At 52.1% G+C, this 18,293-nt stretch overlaps 1 protein-coding gene across 2 annotated transcripts in view; it reads right to left on the reverse strand.

The window, feature by feature from the left end:
• TMEM63B (transmembrane protein 63B) overlaps positions 1–18,231 on the reverse strand; it is a 47,390-nt gene extending 29,159 nt beyond the window's left edge. The window contains exon 1 of one of the 2 annotated variants that reach the window (XM_032995332.2): positions 18,092–18,231. The gene's annotated coding sequence lies outside the window, so the exon portion shown is untranslated. The remainder of the gene's footprint in view (positions 1–18,091) is intronic. The other variant, XM_032995333.2, reaches the window with a different exon arrangement.
• Positions 18,232–18,293: the final 62 nt, after the last annotated feature.

The raw sequence follows: 18,293 nt of genomic DNA on the forward strand, positions 1-18,293 counted from the left end.
TGCCCCCAAGCCCTCATCTCTGCTACAGAGAGAGAACTGCTGGACCTCACTTAGCATATCAGTGCCCAAAGATGTCCCAATTCCTCTTTTGCAGGATGTTTGCTCTGGTGCTGCCAGAGGGATCCAACCTAGAGGCAGCTCCCCAATAACCTTTACCTGCTGGGAAGAATGAGGGTTGAACATCTCTTTGAATTTTCAGGGCAGCTTTGCCTGCCTTTGACTGCCAGGGCTGGGGGCTGCAGGCAGGAGTACCTCGCATGCACCACAATGTGGACACCAGGCTCTCAGCCAGCCACCAGCACTTGAGAGATGCTGACCAGGCTCTTCTTTTCAATGGTCTCTCTCTACCCCACGGGGCTTGACAAGAGGAGCTGGGCCTGGCTTGGGAACACAGGGAACAAAGCGTCAGTCAGGAGCTGGGCACAGAGACAACAGCATCCAGTCAAGACCAGGAACACCGAAGTGGTACTTCAAGGCAAGCAGCCCGGCTCCAAGACTCGCAGATAAAGGTGTGTGAGACAAAGTGGCTGTTTGGACTTGGAGGAGGGCACTGAATTTTTGTTAAGACGTGGTAGTGCAAGCCTCAAGTTATCCGGACTCTATCTCAATGTTAGGACAAATAAAACAGTACTTTAACTGGGCAAAGCTGCTCTGAGTCACTGTTTATTCATGGAGCACAGCTCCACGAGAGCAAATATCAAGCCTATGAAAGTCCACTAAAAAGTTGCAGTTGGTAACCTGGGCTCCTCTTGCCTGCAATCCCAGCTGAAGCCAGGGTGCTTACACCCACTCAGACCACTGAAATCCTGACTTGACATGAAGGAGGTAGCTTGGAGGTGACCCCAGAAGCAATGCAGAACACACCAAATACCTGCACCAAGGGCTGCTGCAGGTGAAGTCAGGAAGGGCTGTACCACCCAGATGGACCAGATACCTGGCAGCCCCCTCAGGCAAGCTTGCCAGGTGGCCACAGCATCTCCTGGGCTCTGCTCCTCCAGGCTGCGGCACTGAAAGGAAAACAGCAGCGGGTGCTTTCCATGGGCTTGAGTCTGAAGAACACCCAGGAGCAACTAAGCAGCCTGGCCTGGAGCTGTTGCAAGGCAGCCTGCGCACCTGGAGGCTGCTTTCCATGGAAAGCACTGCCCTAGACAGAGTGCAAATCAGTGGGGAACTGCCTGAATGGAGCCACAGCAGCAGTCCCGAGAGGGACCACGCTCTGAAAAACTGCGTTGCTCCTGTCCCAACACTTCTGCTGCCAGTCTAAGCCCTTCAGACTTGATGTGTCAGTGGAAGCAGAGACCCATCACTTATTCTGGCTATGTTTCCTGAGACCACCTCTCCCTCCCAAAACACACTCTCATACTCTGTGCTTCCACATACAACTTCTAATGCCGAAAGAGAACAGTGTGATGGCACCAATGGTTGGGGTCCAGGTGTCCCAAGCCTGGGGTGAATCTCATCTCTGACCTTACATCTCCATTTTTGCATGCAGCCTTAGAAGTTTGAAGGTCGCTCTGTACCCACAACTCTAACCCTCCCCTGGACATGGGTACCAGCACACATCACAACACTGGCAGGATGCATCAAAGTGCACCACAGGTTTCCACCAAGAAATCACATCCCTGGCTTTCCCCTTCCATGGAAAATGCATCTGAGTGTATGGACCAATGTGAAGCGCAGCATCACAGAGCTGGGCAGGAGGGTCAGTACACTCAAATAAAAAGGAGCCAGCGGACCCCAATCAGGGTATCTTCAGACAACAAAACTGTTCTTTGATGTTTCACATGCAGGAGAGGGTGAACATGCTGTTCCATACCTCATTTCTGGAGCAGGACAACATATCACATGTACTGCATGAAAAGAAATCACTTGTTAAAGCAGTGGCTGAGACCTCTAATACAATGTGGCACAACAGAAAGCAGTTCCTCCAGAATTTTCCTTATAGGCATGCAGTTTGCCTGGCCTTCCCAAACACTGCACAGGAGCAGGAGTATAAAAACAATTAGTAGATTATGGCGTTCTAAGATTAATTACTAATTAATAACCCAGATGAGGTTACTGCTTAGTATTTCTCCCAATGCAAATCTAGCTTTGGCAGCTGTATGGGCTAATGCTTGTTAAGAAAAAAGAAACCACCCCAGCTCAGAAAGCTCCTAAGTACACACTTATCTTGAAATGCTCTCACTGAAGTAATCATAACTTAAGTACATGGCTAAATTAAAGTGTTTACCTAAAAAGGTACAGACTTGAGCACTGTGCTCTGCTTCAAGCACCAGATGTTTTCCAAGACCACTCTTTGAACCCCGACTATGTGCACTGGTTATCAACCCAGCCCCAGTTGAGCATCTCAGGATAGAGGCAGCAAAGATAAAGTAGCTTAACCAGAATTTTTCTTTGATGAGAAACAGGTTCCTGCAGTACACTTCATAGTGATTGGTTACATCAATGATCCTAGACCAGAAAGCTTTCTTCTCTTAATGGGGAAATGGCTCTGGCAGGCTTGAAAGGCATGCCACTCCTCCTGATTCTGTTTCCAAATTTCATTACTTCTGCTTCTGGCTGCCCCTCCAAAAATACTGCTCCCCCTAACCAGCAAGGGGATTGAAGATCCCTTGCTGTCAGGAGACATCTCACCTGTCCCCGCTCTCAAGCTAAGCTCCGTACACCTGACATTTTTCCAAGCACACATTTGCAGCCCCTGACTGTTTCCCTGGCTGATGCCTCTCTGTGTGGCCAGCATCTTTCTAGCTGTATAGTGCCCAAACATCCCAAGCACAGGTACGGCCAGAGCCAGAGGGAGAATAGTTACTCCGCTCTCCCTACGGCAGCACAACTCCTTTGCATTCATAGTCTGAGAGGCCAAAAAGTTCTCTTGCAGTAACACTGTGGCCAAATATCTAGACCCCTATAGGCTGTCATCCTAGCTTGTCCTCTAGCTTCTCATTTCCTTCCAGCACAGCTGCTTCCCCTAGTACCCAAACTGTCCACAGTGGGAGGTGAAAGCAAGCTTTTTTTTTATTTATAAATAAACACAGTAGTCTGATACATGTCAATTGTTATATGGCAAACTTCAGTTTTCCTGTTTGTATCAACAAACATTCAAACATCCTAGCTGTCCAATTTTTACATAGGACACACCAGAAACTTACTGCCAGACTTGCTACTCATCACCAGCATTAGCAGCAGGGTTTGTCTGGCTCTTGGCAAACAATACCACACAACCAACATGGCCTTTGCATCTCCATCGCTGATATGGGGTATTTTGAAAACGTCTCCTGCACTAAAGCACTCGAGTACCTCAGAGCTTCCCCAAGCAGCTGTATGATATTTGGTCTCCTGCACTCCTCCTGAGGCAGGTGATCTACAGATGCCAAGGGCAGAGGTGAACTCCATTAATGCATGATGGAGGGGAGGCTTCCTAACATTTGCTTTTCAGATCATGATGTGGAAAGACATTTGCTACATGCTGGAGAGAAGGCAGGAGTCTCTTACAGGGCATTTTGCTTTTTATCAGTGGAGAAAGTGCAGACACACTGCCTCATCTCACGTGCCAGTCAGGCTGTTCCTGGGATGCTTTTTGCCCATCTCTTCCAATGCACCCCAATCAGCTCAGAGGAGCCAGCCTGATACTTCACAGGAAAGCGCTATACAGCATTAGAATTACGTGGCTTAAAACACAACCTGGACAACACAAAGTAAGGCTGGACAAAACCTATTTGAGCAGCAGACCAAGCAAAGCCTGCACTCCTCAAACGGGAGAGCTTTCAGATTCAGTTTGCACTTTGCAAGCCACCACCGCCCTCCCGAGAGCTCCCCGGTAAGCCCAGCTGCTCCTTCCCTCAGTCACCCTCCCACAAAGTCAGCAGTCCCTTGCCTAAACATCAACCTAGCAGGAGGTATATCCCAGCACTCCAACTCACAGCTCCCTCGTGAATCACAGCCGCCTGTGGTGGGGACATCCCCTCTCCACCCTATGTTGCTGGAGCTGGGAAAGCACCTCCCAGGTGAGCCTCCGGAGGGGAAGGTGCTTAGCTGCCCCCAAAGCAAACCTGGCACTCACGCTTAGCTCCTTCCAGCGCCTGAAATCGGAAAGCACAGGGATGCAGGAAGGCAGCAGCACCTCCAGTCTCTCCTTCTGGGTGGCCAGCCCCGCAGCTGCCCGGCTGTTTACATCCAAGGCTTGCCACAGCAATCCTACCACAGACCTGTAAGCGAGCAGGGAGGCTGGAATTTCACCCCTGGCACCCTGCCCTCCATTTACGCCACCTGACCCGGCATCCTGGTCAAAGCCCCCGAGGAATCCCTGCATACGGAAATCAGGCCCCTGCCGAGGCTGCAGTGCCAGCTGCCAGGCATGGCTACCAGGGACTGCGGGGTCTGGTGGCAGAGGGGGACACGTCCTATCAGGGTCAATGCGGGGATCAACCCTACTGCACGCAGCTCTGCTGGGCTGTGTCACGCACATACCCAGGGGCTGACTCATTTACTGCAGCTCCTCAGAAATACACAGAGCCAGCAGCGCTTTAGGATCAACGCCTGCTCTCCTACAAGGTGTAGGGACATGCATGTGTGACCAGGGGGCAATCAAAGAGAGCTCCCTCACTGGGTGCCTTCTACCTGGCACCCCAGAGCAGCCTGGGGTAGTCACCTGCTCATCTTCAAAGCCTCACCCAGATGCTGGCTATATACCTTCTTCTCCCAAGTCAGGGATCGTCTCAAGAGGAAGAAGCTAACAGCTACAAGCCCCAAGTTTACCCCACTGCTGCCAGCTGCAGTACCTTTGCCCCTACATGAAACACCAGCAGCCCCTCAAGGATAACTGTAGCCCACAGCCATGTGCATCTCACTGCTTCCTCCTGAATCCCAGCTGCTTTCAAGCCTCCTCTTCGATGCCCCCAACCAGATGTCAGTAGGGATAGGAGGCTGTGGATGGCTTTCCAGGGCCAGGGGCACAGAGATGGCACTCAGGAATTTTCCCCCCAGCCATGCCCGCAGCAGCCCCTCGATGAGGGGTCACCAGTGACTCCGCATGCCAGCCGAGCTCACAGCTTCCAGGCCCAGGTCCCACTACGCCTGTGCTCACCAGCAAACTCCTCCCAATATAGCATCAGTTGCCTATTTATAACATGCTGTTTACCAACACCAAGCACTCTCTAGTTGGAAACGGAGGACGAGATGAGTCAAGGGAGCATGAGCAAAAGACCTTTCTCCTGTCATGGGAAGATGAGGGAACTGTGGGAGGGATACTCAGGGCTCGGTGCTGCAGCATGGCTGATTGCCTACAGCTCCCTCACCAATGCAAGCAGGCTCAAGGGCCTGCTGAGCATATTTTTTTTTTAATTTTTTTTTTTTTTTTTTTTTACATCAGACCCTTCAGACCTGGGAAGATCTTCCAGTGAAAGGGTGAGATTAGATCTAGCACATGGGAGTGCACCAGCATCCCCTTGCAGCCTGCTCCAGGCTCAGGAAGTGCCAGCAGGTGTTGAATAACACATTTAACAGTAAGGTCTCTAAAAATCTCCTGACAGCTCCTGGGACCCTCTTTCAGCAGCTGAATGAAGGGCTGCTGGTTGCTACAATGATTTCACAGGGCTTCCTCAGGCAGTGTCCCATCTCCAGGGAGAACCACGACCCTGCCATCCAGCAGTCCTCCGGCAGGCAGGTGGGGAAGGCAGCCCCCACTGCTCACCCCCACCCAGCCTCTGCTCTGCATGGTCACTGCCACTATTTGCTCAGTGCCCCTGGTAGGTGTTAGATTTGGAGGGCTGTATAAAGCAAGGACATGATTGCTGAAGCACTAATGATGCCAGCCTTTACCAGTGGCCAGAGATGAGCACAACAAAGTTTGCTATGGGTCTCAGATTTGGGTAGGGGGAGGAGAGGTATCACAACCCCTGGCCCCCATGGCAATGTCTCACATTTGGGATGCTGTCCAAGAACATGCTCCTGAGCAACATAAGGCAAGAAATTAGTACCTCCTAGGGCTCCTTAAGTTTTGCAGACTCTCTGGTGTCCAAGCTATACCCTCTCCTGGGCAGCTGGAAACAGATCCTGCATGATGTTATTGAACTGCACACCCATATGGTGGCAGATCAGAGTCTTGAAGCCCATCCAGGCAAAACAACCTGTGCCAGCCCTTGGCTCCTCCCAGAGCCACTACCACATTTTCCATTCCTCCCTCCTGCCTGTACATGGCCATCTTCCAATGCCAGGCTCATTTTTACAGCCTCACATTTTCCTCTCTGTCTTCAAGAAAGTTACTGCTTTCCTGCCCCCAAACAGCTAACACCTCTTCCACCCTACCAAACTGGTAATGGACCTCCTGGCTCCATTCCCCTCTGTCATTTCCCGGATCCATCTCCTATGCCATTGCACTTACCAACCCCAAACAGGCTGGCGAAGATACATGTTTATATTAAGAGGCTGGATCAATTTCTGAGTTTTTAACCTTTCCTAATGGGCACAGGGAGGGTCGTGTCAGGGGCTTTACCAGAAAGCCTCAGCTGAGGCTTGCTGCATGTTCAGCCAAGGCCTGGAGTCCAAAGGCATGCCCAGAGCACACCACCTTAGCTGCAGGAACACGGGACATCATCACACATAGGGCCCAGGAATTGCTAGTTAACTGCACAATGAGTTTTGGCTATAAGCCATCTGCTCAGCTTGCCCTCACGTGCCATCCCTTCAGCATGGCTCCTCCTCACCAACAAGCCACAGGCTCGGTGGGAGTGCAGGCTTCTGCACACCATGTGCTGCCAGAAGCACAGGAGCCAGAGGTGCTGCCCATGCCCAGGATGATCCTTTGCTCGTGCCTCGCCCTGGTACTTGCTGCTGGCCCCTTACTCTCTGCCAGCTTCCCACACATCCATGTGCCAGCTCCCGTCCATCCCCACCCATGCCCTGGCCCACCAGCTCCTCCCGGCACCGATTCACCCGCCCCCAGCACTGACTCACTCCCCGCCACTCACGACCACGCATCCAGCTTGCCTCTGGCATCCCTGCCTCTCCAAGTCACAGGGTAAGGTGTCAGCACTGTTTTAGAGAGTGGCAGTGAACCAGCATGGACCCACAATGCAGGACAGCCTGGCTCTGCTCTGCATCCCAACCTGAGCAGCTGCGTAACTGCAGGCATGCCACTAATACCCACCGGGCACCCGCTTCTGTCAAAAATCACATACAACCCCTCCCAAGGACATCACATAATTCATTCCCGGGCATTAGAAAGACACTCCACTTTCTGGATTAGACATACCAGCAGCACACAAGTACGTCTTGCTGCTTGCACCCCCACCTCCAGTCAGCTGAAATCCCTGTTGAGTTACCAAGAGGGAAGAGTACATCCTGGAGTCCTCTGCTCCCATCGGTAAGGTCCAGGGAAGTGGTGCAGGCTGCCACTGCACTGCTGCTGCCCCTTTCTCCACCAGGGCTTTTGGATTTACCTCTCTCCTGGGTAAGCAACCCCAGTCCTGTCCCTACTCGAGAGTGTCACCAGCCACAGGATTAAAAACAAAGATGTTTTTTGATGGTTTCCCAGCTGCTTGCCAGGGTAACTGCAAGAGCACAAGCTTCACACCAACTCCGCCAGCTCAGGTCAGCTCCGAGCAGCCAGGGAAATGCTCAGGCGGGCAGCAGTGCACCTTATGAAGCTTTGCCACTGCTAGTTTAATCTTCCATCCAAGGCTAGTGCTGAGGCCCTTCAGGACCAGGTATGCTCCCTGCCCTTAAGAGATGGGGCAGTGGCACTGAGAAACAAGTTTGTCTCAAGGAGTGACAAAGGAGGAAAAAAACACTCCCCGTTCACCTGTGGCCCGAGTCACAACACCCCCACCAGCCCCTGCACGGCCTCTCCTGTCTGTGGGCAGCATCCATCATTGGGTACCTACGAGGAACAGGGGTGATTTCTGCTCAGTGCCCCCAGCTGCCATTCCTCATCCACAGGCCCTTCTCTGCCTCATGCAGCTCCTACAAATCACCTCCTGCTACCTGTCACTTGTCTCCATCGTCACCTTCTCCCCTTTAGTTCTTCCAGGTCTGGAGAGGAGTTCAGGTTTACATTAGGATCAGGCCAATCCTCAGCCTCACAAAGGGATCCCGACAGGGTCAGCACATATGCCTAATCACTTTGTGGTCTGTTCTTCCTCTCCAGCATCTACAGTCACCAGGTTAGGAGTGTAGAAACCACATCTCAGCTATTCCCTTTGGTATTTGTGTTGGTACTGCAGTGCTGGGGAAGGAGCAGGAGATTCCTCCCTTGGCATGGCAGACAGCAGTGTGTGCCACCAGAGCCTCCTCCTGGACATTCTTGCCTGCTGGGTTACCAAGGGATAGGGCAGAAGTTCCTGTCCCACCACCCTCAACACACATGCCTTAAGAAGAAGTAGGAACAGATCAAGAAAAAAAAAAAAAACAAACCAAACACACACAACCCCAAACCACCTCCCTCCAGCCACATTTGAGTCTCAAACCCCTACTGATCCTGAAATCCATCCAGCACGAGGATTCTGCAGGCAAGACAGGGCATGAAAACGCACACACGTCTAAGCGGGGAGGCAGAGCAGGAATAACAAGGCAGCGGAGCCCCAGCACTGGGGTAGGAGGAGAGGGTGTTGCCCCAGAGCTCTGCTCAGAGCCTCCAGAGCCAGCTCTGCAGGGACGGGTTGGTAGGAAGGGCAAGCTTGGCAGTCAGTAGTACATTGCCAGTCAAGGGATGCTCTGAAATGCTGGAGTGGGCTAAGAAGCAATTAGAGGTTGATAAAGATGATTGACAGGCTGGAAACTGCCAGGGAGAAGGGAAGGGAGCAGAGGGAGGTGCAGGCCGGCGTCCTTGCTATAGGCCAGACAGGCTCAGCACCCTGCAGTAGCTTTTCAGGACTAGGCTGGGAGTTTCCAGTCCGTGCACCCATTTGCCACAACCCACAGCTCTATCTGCACCACTGCTTGGATGGGCTGGAGTCTACCCTAACTAAATGAGTTTAAAAATCCCTTTTCTTACTCCAAGAAATGCAGTATAAACAACAAGACACAGAGCGTATATATATGCTGCAGTCCAAACATTAAAGCCCCCTCTCCCCAAGTCGTCCAGAAACTGCTTTGTTTTCCATTTACCAGCCACACACTTCCAGTACTGCTTCCTGACCCAGACATCAGTCACACCCATGTATTTTGAAAACATGCTCATTAAAACTGCGCACCTCCTCTGCTTTGATTACCCCATCTCTTCTTTTTAGACTTCTGAGTTCCAGCTAGAGGTCCCATTTAATCTTTCACACCCAGCCAACCCCAGAGACACCTGTGAGCACAGCAGTGTCAGACACAGAGGTAAGGACCCAAGCAATCAACATGTCTCCACAAGCACAAGTCTGCTGATGGAGGTGCAGTTATACTGGCAAAACTGCTCCTTGGTGTTTTGAGGTGGTGGAATAAAACCAGACTGAGAAGCAAGAGCATTTCTCCCAAATTAACGTGTCAACAGAGCAATCAAAACAGGCAGTCCTACACATCAAGTAGGCCAGAAGCTGTAGGTGTTTTGAAGGATGCACCTAATGCACCCTACAGACATGGATGGCCCAGACCATGCTCAAATACTGCCACCATACCATGTTTTTATGCCTTTGATTTGCAAAGGCGCACCCTTCACCCCATACCTACCAGAGGAGAACTGAGCTACAGCTGCCATCCACAAGACTCTTCTGGAGCAACTCGGGCTGTTCCACCCTGTAGCACTCAATTCCCCAGAGGAAGACACAAACGCTTACCGAGGTTGGTCCCTATAAACCAAAGCTCTGTTCCCATCGAATGGAACAAAGCCTGAGAGAAAACAAGATAAAGGAATGAAACACTGGGGGTCTTTCCCCCTTATCGCTTAAAGCACATCAAAGCATTTGTTTTCCCCTGACTCACAACCATAGTCAGGAGCTATCTACTAGCTTCTGAAATTCCCCTCCTACCTCAGGCAATAATAAAACATGAAGACACGAGAGCATGAGATTCCAGGAGCACTAGGCAGCAGGGATTTACAAGGGATACATCCTGTCAGGCACAATGGATCATCTTTATTTTTAACAGCATTACAGCGTTAGTGGGTGAAAGGGAAGTCGTGGATGTAGCAAGATTTTAGCGAGCCATCTGCTGTGGCATCTCACCCAATCTCCCTCTCATTGGGCTAAGGCAGAAACGTCACCTCATGGACTGAAAATGGGCATAATGACCCTAAATAAACCAGCAGCTGTAAGTGACAGAGCACTGGACTGCAGGCTGGCAGGAACCAGAAGCAAGGGTGACATCTGGTTTCATACATCATCTTCACTGGCCAGGGTACTCAGTTTGGAGAGGTGGTAGGTGCTGGCTGCTCCCAGGTACCTGTTCAGCAAAGAAGTTGGTTGCTACAGGAGAAGGGATGCTATAAATCACTCAGAGGCAGATGACGGGCTGGGGCAAGGAGAGGCAGGGAACAATTTCAGAGGCACATGCACAGAGAATGGGTGTAGGTTTGTCAGGGCACCACCCTACACTAGCTGGGGCCAGGCTTGTGCCTTTTTTTATTGGAGATGCCTCCTCATCAGGTAGGGGAGTCTCAAGGAAAAAAGACTTAGAAAGAAGCCAAGACAAGAGCAACAAACAAGGAGAGCTTTGAAACCCAGAGAATGGAGGTGCGCTGAAAAAGCAGCAACAGGCAAAGACAGGGACCTCCACCCCTGCAAGAGAAGGCAGAGCTGGCTGCAAATCCCTGAAGGTGAACACAGCCCCAGCATCGCATCATGGGTTTTTCTTGCCAGTCTTCATGGCCTGGCATTTCTACTCTACCAAGCTGATGATACACAGTCACAAGATATGGTAATGCTTAAGCAGGAAAACCAAGTCTCACCTTAATCTTTTCCTTGATTAGATAAACAGATTGATCTCCTTATGTTTCTCACCATAAAGCTTTCTCTCCAGCCCTCAGATTATCTTGTAATTCTTTTTGCATTCGCTACAATTTTTCAGCATCCTTTTTTCAGCACTGACACTGGATTTAGACAGTGTATTTTAATACCAGTCTCCCCAGCACCTCCTACAGCAGTAAAGTCTCATTCCTAGGGCTACTCACTGCTGCCTTTCCAGGTGTCAAACATTTCACATCAACTGCCAGGCTTGAAGGGGCCTTAATAAGTCATCCAGTGAGATGCTTTGCTTGAGGCACAGCCAGCTGCAACTCAGCCATATCTATAGATTTTTGGCTAATTTGTTCTAAACCGAATACCACCACCACCACCTCCAACCCCCAAAAACATAAAAAAACCCTTCAAGATAGCCTCCTCCTCTGCTTCATCATCCCAACTGATATTACAGAGAACCTTAATTCTCATTACAGGTAAAGTGACTTCTTGACCTGTCCTCACTGCTGTACAACCTTGAAGACCATGAAGTTCCCTCTTCCATCTTTTCTTCCTCAGGCTACACAGTCCTAATTCTCCTCATCCTTCCTCCCACACCATATTTCTAAAGACCTTAACTTCTGTTGCTTTCCTGGATACGCTCTTGTTTGTGCACATCCTTCTTCAAGAGCTGCATCTACATTTGAGCCTGGTCCTTCAGCAACACCTTATCTGTGTCAAGGAGAGCACTAATTGCTTCCTGCACCTTAGAGGTGTCACTCCTCACAGAGCCTGGCACAAGGCTTGCCTCGTGTTTTTGCCCTCCTCAGCTGAGCAATAACTTATCCAACTCACGAACTTTAGCAACACCAACATTTTTCCCTAGTCCAGGCCTCCTTATCAGATAGGAACCCTTTTGCATACAGCTCTTCAACTGGTTGTGGGTCCCCCTGAGGGATGGTTCCTATCTCCTACCCCTTCCTCATTTGATTACAAGGCTCACATTTGGGTCAGTGACACAGACTGACTTAAATCAAGATCCATTACAGTCATCACCCCCGCTCAGCCACTAGGCAAGTCATCCTTTCAGGCAAGGGTGTTGGCTGACTTGACGTGATACGTTCCAGACAAATGCAGCATGGTGGAGTTTTAATTAGCATATTCTCCCACCTTCTTAACAGGATAAACACTTGCTGCTTAACTGTTTATTCCAGATTAGACAGGCTGGTTGTAGTTCCATTCTTTCTCCCTGTAGTTCAAGGGATCAAACCTTGGGACCTCCCTTCCCTAGCTGTTCTCTAGGGTGGCTGCTCATCACACAAAAGTTGCCTTAGTCTATTCTTTAAGTACTTTCAGGGAAATATCATAAAGATGTGGTCAGGTGGGCAAAGCTAATTTACCTGAATAGTCTTGTCACCTGTTCTGACTTGTGCTTGGATTTACTTTTTAATATTAACTCCTTTAAGTACCTCATCACCCCTTGACCTTCTTTGCAAGGTGAAGACAGGGATCTTCCTGTCACATTTTATTTGTTCCTCTGTTCCACACAGCCAATTTCTTCCATCCACTAGCTGCATCGGCTCCTTCTGCCCTAGCTGGGAGTTCACACCCAGTTTCACATCCACCGCAAATCTGGTGCCTTCCTCCCAGATTTATAACTTTGCAACTCATGCCAACTCAAGCTGCGTTTTCTGTGTTGTGAATAATAGCGAGCCCCTGGACAGCTACTGCAGTTCAGCAGATACACAATAATTCATTTCCAGGTCTATGCCTCAAGTGTAGACAACAGCCCAGCAAAACCAAATCACGAACTTGCATATGCAGTCATCCTGGAGAAGATGTCAGCTTCACCACCATCACCTGAAAGCCTCCTGAGTTCAATGGTTTCACACAAAGGGAGTCTAGACACAGGGAGTTGAGGGATGAATCCCTTTTAAGAACTTCCTTGGGACCCAAAGGCATTAAAGTTTTAGCTCAAGAGCCCAAGTATCCTAACATCATCTGTAGAGACCCTCCCACAGTCTGTGTCACTGCCAGCATCTGACCTCTAAGTAGAGGACATCAGATGTTGATAATTATTTCAAGCAGGAGACAAGGCCTGCTGCCATCTGAGTTTCCTCTAAGTACAAAATCATGCCAAGACTGTCTCATCCCCTGGCTTTGAAGGGACCCAAGACAGAGCCTACTAAAGGCCACTGTTTAATTAGCAAAAGCAGGGCCAGGCCAACACACAACTCTCCTACTAAACGCACTCTTGCATTTGTAAGAGTAGTACCCTCCCCATGACCCATGTCAGCAACACATCAGGAGACAGCTGGATTCTCTCTGGGAGCCTGTCAGAGCTGCTCTTCCATGCAGGTCAACAGGAGAGAGCACAACCCCTCCCCACGAGCAACACCACGTGGCCTCCTTGTTGGTGTGACAGAGCCAGAGGTCACACCGCCAGTGGCAGCTCGATGCTCCGCTCTGAGCTGGGAGCAGACACCTCCATGGGAACCAGCTGGAACATCCCCAGGGGAAAGGGGAGGGGGTGTCAAAGCAAGCAACTGCTCCACACACAGAACTACAGGGATGCAGTGGGGATGAGCACACCCAACGCAGGGACTCACAAGAGTAGCTCTGGGGACATACCAGTCCTTCTAAGGAGTGACAGGCAACGGTCAGATAGCAAAGGTCTGCAGCAGTCGCTCTTCTGGCTGGAGAAAGGCAGGGAGGTTTTTCAGCTTGCTGCTCAGAGGCAGCATGGTTGTGGTGGTTCAGAAAAGCAATTGCAGAATGTACTGAAAACAGGCAGACATGAAACCTGCCTGAAACTGCTTTCTCCTGGTGCTGATGCAATGTGCTGCCTTTTGAATACACAGTCCCTTAAGAGATCTGGCCCCTTTCTTTAATGCAATAGCACAAACATCTTCCCAGATCTGGCAACACAAACAGGAATCTTCAAAACCTTGGTTTAATCCAGACCCATACTACTGACTGCCAATTTCTCCGGGGAAAAACAGCATGCATAAAACAAGACCCCTCTCTCTTCCAGGCACAATAGCCATGTGGGCAGAAGCTGCTGGCATCAACAATTACACCAAAGCACATCAAGAGCAGGAGACCTTGCTCAAAACATACAGAGGGCTATGCCAGCACAATCCCTATCTTGTCCATATAAGCCATGTAGCCACAAATAAGAGCCTGGCCTAAGAAGATGAACTGGCTTACTGGGAAAGCATTCCCACTCGGTTTTATGAGGGATGGGGAGGAATGGACTTAAAAGCAAAGAGGGAGAACGTCAGTCAGGATCAACACACAAGAGCCATGGGGACAACAGAAGGATTTCCAGCACTGCTTACCAATCATGTGCAGGGAACATATAACGAGCAAGCAAAGATAACCCTGCAAAGGGCAGTGACTGCTGCACAAAGGAGCACGGAGGAGAATGTTCTGCATCTCACACTTAGTAAGAGAGTCTCAGGCTTCCTACAGCTAATCTGTATTTGGAGCAGAGGGCAGACACCCAGCTCCATGCTGGAAGGACATGAAACAAGAAGGCAGTGCCAACCGCAGGCCTGCAGGCTCAGAGAAAAGCCATTTCATACTGCAAGCCTTTGCTCTACAAGCTTGGCACCAGCTTCATGAATCTCATCCGCTGTTGCAGATTGTGTACACACATGAGCGTTTCTTTTTCGTTCCTCAATTTTTGTTTTTAACCAACTTTCTAGCCTGCCCCCCCCCCCCCAACTCACTCCCCTGAGCAAGGCAGAGAGCTGCCAACAAGACAAGGGCTGTGGGTGGAGAGGTACCCCCTGAAAAGGCCATGCTCAAGCCAGTTCATGCACACACCAACTGCCCATATGGCTGGTGAGACAAGGAGTCCTTCCCACCAAGGGCCTGAGCTGCACAGGGCATGGCAGAGAGGCGGAGGGCTGCAGTTCCAGACAGCAGGCACTCCCAGGATGAACACTGAGCTACTTTCAGAGGCCAGCTGCCCCACACCACAGTCCTTCCAAGTGAGAGCATCAGGACCAGCAACACACTTGCAAAGATCAAAGTGGTAGAGGGACACAGGGACTCCCTCCCTCCCTCCCTCTCTCCCTGCCCGTAAACCTGCTTTTCGATTTCCAGTTCAGCCTGCAAGCAAGTGCCGAGCTCCCCAGGCTCATTTCCAGAGCCTGGAGGAACAGCAGACAGTTGTGCTGAGACCAGACACAGGCCAATCTTCCTCTGACTCACACAGCATCCCAAAGGCCATGGCCCATTCCGGGCTTCGCTGTTCCCCGACCCCACCCCCCAATGCCTCCTCAGCCATCAGGCAAGACGTGTGACCCTGAAGAGCCAGTTCAGGCAGCAGCAAACTTGCCCCTTTGCTTCAGGCTCCAAGAAGGGCCTCTACTACCTCCTCGTGCGAGAGGCAGCATGGAGAACAGGCGGCGGGGCTGGCACACTGGCCACTTGCCGCAGGAGCCGCTGGCCATGGGGGACGGCTGCTGGTGGGCAGCGTGGGGCTGCCAGGCTTGACACAGCAGGCTGCTGGGCAAGCTCTTGCTGGCAGGGAGGTAGGGCAGGAGCAGCCTGAGGGACTGCCAGCAAGGATTGCTCCCTGCCTCCTTGGTTCCCCACCCCCTGGAAAGCAGCTGCGAGATTAAAAAAGCCTTTACTCTGCTGTCATTCAAGGACATGAAGACAATCTCCATTTTCCAAACATCCCCATCATCTTGTCTGATCTACGCGCCATAAAAAGCCCTAGGGAAGATTCGGTCCCAGCCTCCAGAAAGCCCTCTCATCCTTGCTGCCGTTACCCACCGTGGAGCTCTCTGATGCTTTGATATGCAAATCAGCCACAGGATCCATAACCAGTGTCGTCTGCAATTAACAGCTTGCAGAGTATCCTACGCCCAGGGCCTCCTTCGGCACGAAGCAGGCACCCCACAGCTGCATAGGCTTCACGTCAGATGGTGCAGGTCCCGGCTGCCTTTCCTGGGAGAGGGAGGTGCTGCCCGTGGAGCCTTCAGGTCCCCAACATACAGCCTCACCCCGGGCACCAGGATGGAGATGGGGAGCTTACAGAAAGGAGGTGGGCTGGGGGTTGCACCTTGGTATGGATGGGGAGGGTGGCAGAGGAGCTGCAGGCAGGTCGCTGCGGGGCTCCCCATGACCCGAGGTACTCCGGTTCCCCAGGCTCAAGGAAAGCATAATTAACAATGGACAAAAAACAGGCCCTCAGCACTGCCAGCTCTCAGGCTTTAATCACAAATCTCAAACTACCTGGTATTTTCTCAAAGTCCTAGTTCCCAGAATGAAGCAATTTCATGGCGACATATTTTTTAATGTAAAAATTTATCAAAAAACCCCAAGCAAGTTCCTAGCCCATGTTATTGCTGAGGAAAACCAAAAAATACTACCAATGATATTTTAAAAGCCTGGAGGGAAAAACCAAACCAAACCAAAACACAAACAAGAAGCAAAGTGCTTTTACTTTTTTTGGTTCAATTCATGACTTCAGGACACTTCAGGATAGTTGCACTGTACTCTGGTCAAAGGGGAAGAAAATGGAGCATTGCAAACCTCATAGCAATGCCTTCTTAACAAGAAAACTGACACCCTCACAAAATACAGTAGCTTCAGTTCCTTCCAAGGTTACTGAAGACAGGAACAGACAAAAATAGAGCAAACTTAGTGCAACAAAACACACTCATGAGCCAAACCAGAGTCTCTTCCCAACCCCCTCAAAGGCGTCTTCTTTCACGGTTATCTTGCTCCTATGGTATCCAGGTAAAGACTGCAGAAGGGACTTCTTCCCCCGTAAAGACAGCGTATTCCTACCACTAAAAGGTTTGAGATGAAAAAGGCCTTTCCTATGTAGATATGAGCTAATTGCAGTCATTAGATGCAACGTCCTTAATGCTTTGCTATTTCTGGTTTGAGCGGAGTCCTCCTGGAGTCAGTTATGAGCTGAGTGGTTGGCTTTCTGCTCCCTCAGAAGCGTTAAGAGAATAAAAGGCTATTAGGGACCGTACAGCACGCGGGTTTGGAGGGGAGGGTTACCAGTCCCTGCAATGCACTTGCTAGGGCTTTGTCCCACGCCCGGGTGGGGCATGTGCAGGACCATCCCAGAGGCACCTGTGCCATTCAACCCTTCTGTGGCTTTGTGACTGCTGCTAATGGGATGGTCCTACCCTGCAGCCAGTGGCTTCCCATGACTGCTTACTCCAGAGGACGACACGATGGAGCAGGGTATTTCCACAGTAACAGACAAGTACGGGGTGGGAGAGGCTCCTCGTGGACTATGCACAACTAAATTAGCCACCCTGAGCATGCACTGATCAGCCTTTTGCTTCCAACTCCTACCATCGAGGGAAGGACAAGGGAGGGAGGTGCTCGGAATCTCAAATTCCCAAAATACCTGGTCTCCATCCAGCTGAGAGCTATCAAACCTGCTACAGGCATCGGGCTGACTGCAGCCACGTCACAGATTTTTGGCGTGATGCCTCCAGCAGGTAGCTACATACAGAGCTCACTCCAGGACAGGAGGAATAACCACGGTTTGCTGATTTGGAGGGGCTGGTGATCAAGACAAGAGCAGAAAGGGAACTGCGTGGCTACAGGGCCACAGGCACAAGTCCTATCTGATAGCGCTTTGCTAAGTTCTCTAGGGCACGGGAGGCAGGGCGGTCTCAGAAATTCGCCTGCCGTTCCCACCCTCGGCACACCCCTCCTCCTACCTCGCTACTGCTCTCCATCACGGCGGTGCCCGGAGGAGAGGCAGGGAGGAGGGCAGGCAGCTCTCCAAGACCGAGCCCACACAAAAGCGGCCTCAGCACCTCCCGACGGCGCTCGCAGGTGAGGGAGGAGCCGGGGCCACCCCGCAGAAACGGGCCCAGCGACCCCCGGAGGGGCCAGACACCGCGTTAACCAGCGAGGGGACGGCAGAGGAGGGGCGCCCGGGAAGCGGCCCAGAAGCCCCGGAGCCCCAGCGCGGGGTGGGCGGCGGGGATGCCCGGGCCGCACCCAGGCGCGCCCCCCAACCCGCTCCACCCCAAGATGGCAGGCGGCGGCGCCCCCCCCCCCCCCGCCGCGGGGCTCCGCGCACCGGCCGCGCCGCCGGGCCCGGCCGGCTCCTCCCTCAGGAGGGCCCGAGGCGCTGCCGCCGCGCCCCCCCCCCCCCTCCTCCGCAACCCAGCAAGCACCGAGGCGGCGAGCCGCGGCCCCGGGCCCACCCGGCCTGGAGGAGCCGCGCCGGCGGCTGAGCTTACCCCGGCGTCAGGCGCGGACTGACTCCTCCCGGGCTGCCGCTCCGCTGGGCCGGGCCGGGCCGGGCCGGGCGCTGCGGTACCGCGCTGCGCTGCGCCGCGCACGGGAGCGAGCGGCGACCGCTCGGCGGGGCGGGGCGGGGCGGGGCGGAGCGCAGGGAGGGGGGGCGTGGCCCCGGCGCCGCACAGCGCTGGGCGGGGCCAG

The sequence above is a fragment of the Tyto alba genome, unplaced genomic scaffold (genome assembly GCF_018691265.1).
Source record: "Tyto alba isolate M040663 unplaced genomic scaffold, T.alba_DEE_v4.0 Super-Scaffold_16, whole genome shotgun sequence".
NCBI classification, from domain to species: Eukaryota; Metazoa; Chordata; class Aves; order Strigiformes; family Tytonidae; genus Tyto; species Tyto alba.